Source organism: Capsicum annuum, unplaced genomic scaffold (genome assembly GCF_002878395.1).
Source record: "Capsicum annuum cultivar UCD-10X-F1 unplaced genomic scaffold, UCD10Xv1.1 ctg2516, whole genome shotgun sequence".
Taxonomy (NCBI): domain Eukaryota; kingdom Viridiplantae; phylum Streptophyta; class Magnoliopsida; order Solanales; family Solanaceae; genus Capsicum; species Capsicum annuum.
The window spans coordinates 379,870-387,043 of NW_025831345.1; the positions used below are offsets into that span (position 1 = coordinate 379,870).

At 31.9% G+C, this 7,174-nt stretch overlaps 1 pseudogene; it reads right to left on the reverse strand.

The window, feature by feature from the left end:
* Positions 1 to 1,228: 1,228 nt before the first annotated feature.
* Positions 1,229 to 1,564, reverse strand: LOC107842033 (annotated as a pseudogene).
* Positions 1,565 to 7,174: the final 5,610 nt, after the last annotated feature.

The window sequence follows — 7,174 nt, forward strand, 5'->3', positions numbered from 1 at the left end:
TACAGTGAATGTGAAATTGTAGAGTATGATGAGAGGGTATGACAACCATCTTGGACCCTACTTTGCAATTAAATATACGTAAATCTTTAAATATATCTTGAAAATGGTAAAATTCAACTTATACTCACTAGGAATAATCAGTTGGTTTCTTTGTCAGGAGTGACAGATTACTCATGTTGCCTCGCAGTCTTTAGCTATCACGGACAAAGTCCATGGCTATTTCGTTCCACTTTCACTAAGGTATCTGAACTGACTATGCAACATGAAGTGAATTCTTAATCTACCAAGTTCTGTGATCACGAAATGACCTGCCTTCAGCTATCACGAAATGAATACTAGGACAATTAAATTGAAGTAACTATGCCTCCAAACATGGATTGAGACACGTCTCTACCAAGTTTTGTACAAAATTTCTAACAACTAACTCTCAATCTCGTAATTCTTAATCTGTGAAAATGCATAATTAGGTGCAAAAAGAAAAGCTCAGGCTAAGCATTTTTGAGTACACCCTATTGTTATCCAAAAAAATACAATTTTTTTTATTATTTAATTTAATAGATCTAGAACACGAGAACACAATCTTTCAGACTACAAATAAAGTAAACAAAATTTTGAAATCCAAAAGTGAATACATTGCTTAAGAAGAACCTTGAAGGAAATTTCAAACTAATCAAAGCTTTAGCTTACAAGATTAAAGCCCATTGCATTTATAATTAATTTAAAATTCATACAATTAGGATCATAGTCTTTTCTAAGTAATGCAATAGTTTCCTTCAAAGATGAATTATGAAACATTAAGAAAATTAGAGGGGGAAAAGAGTAATAATGGAATCACCATAATTATTAGAGTGATACCTTAATTTTCATAAATTATAGAAAAATTCTTAGTTAACATATGTAAGTAGAATAACATAACAAAATCAAATCCTGAAATTATGGTTTAAATAATACCAAAACACACGCATAAGTGGGAAAACTAAAAAAAATTCAAGGAAAAAATAAAAAGAAAACAAGAAATCGCCTGAAAGATGAAGCAAATAACAGATGGACCATAGTAAAAGGCATCTACATCCCACAAGTAGAAGTGGTAATACTTATTTTTTAATTTGTTGCATTGGATCGATCTCTTTTCTTGTGGAAAACTAAGAGCAAGTCTCCACCCATACATATATGTTTACATAGGCAGCACTGCAAAAAATTAAGAGCAGCTGAAATGCATTTAGAGGCCTCAACCACGTCCACGTCCATGGACGCTCTCACGACCACGTCCCAAAGTCTTTCCAACTGTTCACTTCTTTGGCATCACTCTGGGTGCATCTTCCTCCTGCAGCGTGTCAAGATTTAAGCTGTCAGGGAGGATGTAATAATGGATGTTGTTACCCCTCATACTCAGGTGATCCAACATCACTAGATTCGTCAATTTTAGCATAATTTTGATAGCCTTCAGGTGTGTGTTCATGATCACATCCATACCTGTAATGGTTCCATGAACAACAGTGCCATTTTTGAGCTCAATTGAGGTAGTCTCGTTGTTCAGCTTCATCAAAAATCTGATGAGCTTCATTGTGCTGAAGAAATTGAAAACAAGCTAGGTCTTAGGTCGAAGCACAGAAATTAAAAATGAAGAGACGCTAGGATTTAGGGCAAGGAGCGCCAATGTTACTATAGAGAAGTGGCGATACACGTGTCATGAAAAGTAGAATACAAGATGTTGAAAAATAATTTACCAAAATACCCTCAAAAGATGATATTATTTTGAATGTACCCTTCATCGTACATTCAATCTTTGATATATATATAAGTGTAATATATATATATATATATATATATGTGTTTTTTTATTTTTTATTATTACTATATATAAGAGAGAGTGTGAGATTTTGATCGTAATCATATCAAATTTTTTTATTAATACTATCCCTAATTTAAATTTTAATTACTCTACAAATTTTCATCCATTTTGATAAATTTGAACAATTATATGTGCTTATTAAATGCTATAAAAGTGACGAGTCATGAAAAATGATAATGACACCATTAAAACTATTTAGACAATCAAATTCAAAATTTATGCAAGGGTTTATTGTCTTTCTATTTTGTAGAAATGTTTATTAATCTTTAGATTTTCATTTTCCATGACAAATTTATCATGGAAAAATAATTAATATATTGACATTTCCTTTCTAACTTCGTACATGCTTAATTATTAAATTAAAAATTATTTTTTATATATAGCTAAAATTGTTTGAAAAATTTAATTTTTGTAAAAAGTACAATTTAACTCCCAAATACGATACTAAATAATGAAAAATGAGAGTAATTGTTTTTCACACTTTTAATGATAATTTTTTTTAATAAAAAATGGGATAATCAATATTTTATAGAATTTAGGACAAAATAAGTAATTTAACATGAAATATTAAAGATTCATACACTTTTAAGAAATATTAATATAATTTTTTTAACATGTATTTTTAGGAGAAAAAAAATTACTACAAAAGTTAAAAAAAATAAGTAACTTTTCAATTTTTTTTGTATGGTTTAATATGAAGGAAAATAATTAAACTAAATAAGATGAAGAGTATTTTTATAAACAAACTAGCATTCATAAAAAGAATGAAATGCTCATTATTTTTAGTACCACAAATCAAACAACCACTAAAAGATAATTAATTTCAGAACAACTAATCGCAGCATAACTTATTTTCCAACCAAACGACCCTTAGAGTTAACTGAACGTATACAAACAGGATTTAGACTCAAGTCTTAATCAACAAATCTCTGCATCTTCTATGTTGATAGTCTGGCTGTTTACCGTGGCTTTAGGTTTAATTAATGGTAATTGATTATACGTGATGTGTCCATTATACTAAGATTGTCCAGTGGCTTTTAACTATTATATTCCCTGTCTCCTCCTTTTTCCTTAATCTGTGGGAGCATCCCATTAACCACTAACGCTAACTTTTCCTCTCTAATGACAATCATTTCTTTTAGATTTCACTGATGTCAACTATCAAGTATAGTTTAGAAGTTGACAGTTCTGAATATTGTTTTATTAGATTATAATTTTCGTGCTTAGGCTCCCTGCAGTGTATTATTTGTGGCTTTTTGCTTGTCAATCATGATTATTATATCAATATTATCAACATGGTATCCTACTTATATCTCTATCAGTGGAAATCCAGGTCTAAATCATATTTATTTACTACACAACTACTGAAATTGGAATTCGGCAATCACATTGGAAGTTACAATCACCTTTTTATAAAATTAATATTCTCTAGTCTTCCTGTAAATCATAAAGCGCAGCTTCTTGCACTAAATTCTTGTTGTATGCGAGTTTATAGATAGCTCGGACTCTTGAATTCATTGTGAGTAGCTTTAGATTACATTTTTGCAAGATATTATCTTCACATCATCTGGCCATACGATGACATCTTATCTTTGTCTCCTTTTATTGCCTGATAATGAGAAGGTACTTAAATTTTCTATACAATAAACATCAATAAGATCCGGCTCTAGTACTTTAGGTAGAACTAAAAAGGTAAAGGTATGAAGATACTACAGGAATGGTGTTTAGAACTTTTAAGCGTGGAATTAATTAGCATTCTTTGGCTCTCAAAAAAAGTATTGCACCATTGTAGAACTCAAAAAGTAAAAGAGGTGCAGTAGGACAAATGTTACGAGGGCCTAGTGAGCACAAAAAGGTGGTTTCAATCTATATCCACTATCCAACTTTTGGCCTCTCGTTTTGTCTCATTCTTAAACCAGATATATTGGTATAGGTTGGATGTTGGTTCTAGTCTTTACCTCATAGGCTGCTCAAGATTTTCAAAATCCTTCTCCGCACAACATGGAATGTCTAATCACAAAGTAACATTTTATCTAGATTAAACTTTCGCACACCGATGAACGTGCAAAACAACCGTGTAAAAAAGAATGTAAAAGTAGATGAATTGAAGTGAGACTTTTTGTCCTCTTACAATTGAGTAGAAGTAAATGACCTTTTTAGAAATCTTAAGTATAAAAGTGAAAATTTCTTATAAGTACGGAAAAATGAAGATCCCTTATTAAAAAACATAACACTAAAAGAATTTGTAAGGGCTAGAAAATTATTTCTCCCTAAAATCAGTATGTTAGGATGGATGTATTATTACAATATTCGTACATTTAACTTTTTTTTTTTGTTTTTTTGTATACATATACGTATACAGTTTGAGCTAGATCAAACTTTGACAAGTAATATATTCAAGCCAAAACTCAAAATTACAAGAATTGTTAGTGCAATGACCTACCCCTTTTTAGAGAGGCGAGATAAGGCGTTCCATTCGTGATAATGATGCACTTAATTTGGACACACATTCTGTTTACTAGTCCTTTGTTGATGCTTATTCTGAGGAATATTTTGTTTGTTAATTTGAAGCAAACTTTTGTACACTCAATAATGGTCCATGCTTGCACATTTGTAGTAATTGGAAGTACGAAGCAATCATGACAACTTATATTAGAATCTGCAAAAGAACAGAAAATTAAAGAGCATCTAAAAGAGAAGGAACATAACAATCACAGCTGAAAAGAGTTTCAAAAGCTATTGTGCCTTATCTTCCCACTATTGTTGTACTTTTGGTAGAAAATTTAACTCGACATGTCAACCATTATAACATCTTCAACAGTAGTTTAAGAATTGTTAATGTGTTTTTTACCTATTAGTATGTAGTATTTGACTGGTGTTTTCCAGAGAAAATACACTTCTGGGCACAAACTTTTTATTTACCAAGGTGGTCCACAAGTACTTTTAGATGATTCAAAGGAATGTCAAAGGGTTGGATTCCATCCAATGTCATATATATAACAGTCGTGGCTCTAGTATTCGACTATTAAATAAATTGAAGAGATCGAGTGAATTCCAGAAATTAGAAGCTGTTCAGGAGCTCTACTGAAAAAGCTCGAGAATGATAGCTCAAAAATGGAGGGGATGAAGATGAAGAAGAATAGGACAACTGTAACACTTCAACTAATAATGTAAATCAAATACAGTGATTTGTAGCAGTCAAATAGAATGAGAAATAAATATTCAATTCTATTATTCAGCTAACTCACTCTAATATACTATAAGTGAATTTAACGACTTCAACAAGTTTGTAACTAACTCTAGTTGACGAGGCCTCATTTAAGTGAATTGTGAATTATGTGCATCAATGCTCCTATCTGCAAAAGATTCTTTGCTGCAAAAATCAAAGTAGGAGAATCTTTTCTTCAAAATATTAAAGTACTTCCAAGGATATGATATGAGAGTAATCACAAAAATAAAATTATGTGGGTGTGCATTGAAAGCAACCAAGTGTATGTGCAAGAGAAGTGTAACTAAAGGTCCAAATACACACCAAAATCGCCCACTCCATTCACTAGAGGGGCAACCCATTCTTGAAGGGCCTTTTTGGTCATTTTAACTTCTATTTATTTTGTAATATATAAGGAACATGTTAGGGTTTATTCACTTAGTTTATGAATATTGAAAATGGTAGAACACACTTGAAACCCTCAAGTTCTCTCTCTTGTGAGGCATGGCCGAAACTATGTTACAACATTAGGGTGACATCTCTTTTGTTGTTTGTTTGCTTGGAACTTGGGGTGCTTGAAGGATTGAGGTCCCCTCTTGTATCTATTTTATGAGTGTAGGTGTTCCTACTATCATAATTAAGGGTCTTTGTGTGTCATCTACACTTAGGTTCTTAGTCATTATAGTAGTTTATGTCTCACTATCTATCCCTTTGTCTTTTGTAATCTTATAACATTATATCTTGTTGTTGTGGAACCCGAATCTGATTATTCTTATTGTCATCTTGTTCATCTCGTTATTGTTGTGCTGTTTGCTGTTTTTGGGTATCAAATACACCCTTGTTTCTTGTATTCTTGTTATACTTGTCGAATCCTAGTGAGGTCCCCTTTTGGTCCATGATTTTTCTTGAATTTTTGTACTGTTTGGGGTATTTTTTGTGCTTTTCCTTGTTTGTCTTGTATCATTTGGTATCAAATCCATCTTTGGTGTTGTTCTTACAATACAAATCTTGGGCTTTCTTGCTAAGAAAATTAAAAAAAATAAAAAAAGTTGGTGTTCTTGTTGTTCTTGGCCTTGAAAGTGTTTTTCTTGTTGTTCATCTTGACCGAGGTTGCTTGTAGCGTCTAGATCTAGTAGTCCTTTGGTGTGTATTGTTGTTTCTTGTGTTAGTTTTGTGACTCACTAGCACTAAAAGGTTTCTAGATCTATATTTGAGCTTGAACTTGTTAAAGTTGTGTTGTGAACAAGGACCTAGGGTGAGAATTTATGACTTGTTGTGGCCAGTTGGGTCTTGAATTCGTGAATATTGTTATTGCTATTGAAGGATTGTTGTAGTGTTTATCTTGTTTTTCATCTCATCTTACAACTTAAGACAACCAAAAGTGTAATATTGATTCAAAAAGGTGAACCTACAAGTTGTAAAGTTGTTTGTGAGAAGACTAGAGCCATCACTTCCTTGAATTGACATCTACTTTTCAACCACTTTTACTTGTTTCAAGGGACCTTATTTTGTGGGAATTGTACAAAGTCAAGTCTTGCCTTTTGAAGATTAGACTTAAAGAGATTCAAGACATCTACTTTCCCTCCAAAACCAATTGTTTCCATTATATAGTAACTAAAGTTTGTAAACTTCAACTAGAGACTAATTGTGGGGCCGTGACCAATGGTGTTCTGCCACGTCACCCAAGTTATTGTTCACACAAAAATTTTAAGCTCAAATTGTGATCTTTTAGTTTCATTTTATTGTCTCATTAGTTTCATTTGTTGATTCCAATACTAATTTACAAACTAGTGACAATTTACTAGATTGTGAGTTGGTTTTGAAACCATTTTTTTCATGTTTATGTTCCTTTGTGTGTTTTTATTCTTTTGATTCATTGTACTCACTCGGTTCACCTCTCAACATCTCAGGGATTACAAGCAAACTTACAATAATTATGAGATCAAAAGTAAGAAAATCCGAGGGACAAAGGATTAAAGAGAGAGTGTGATGACCATTCTATGAACAACTAACTTGTTTATTGTTTTATAGGTAACTTCTTGGCTACAATGGACAATAATTCTCTTGGTGCTATCTTAGAAAGACTTGAAACTATCAACCGAGGAATGAAAAGT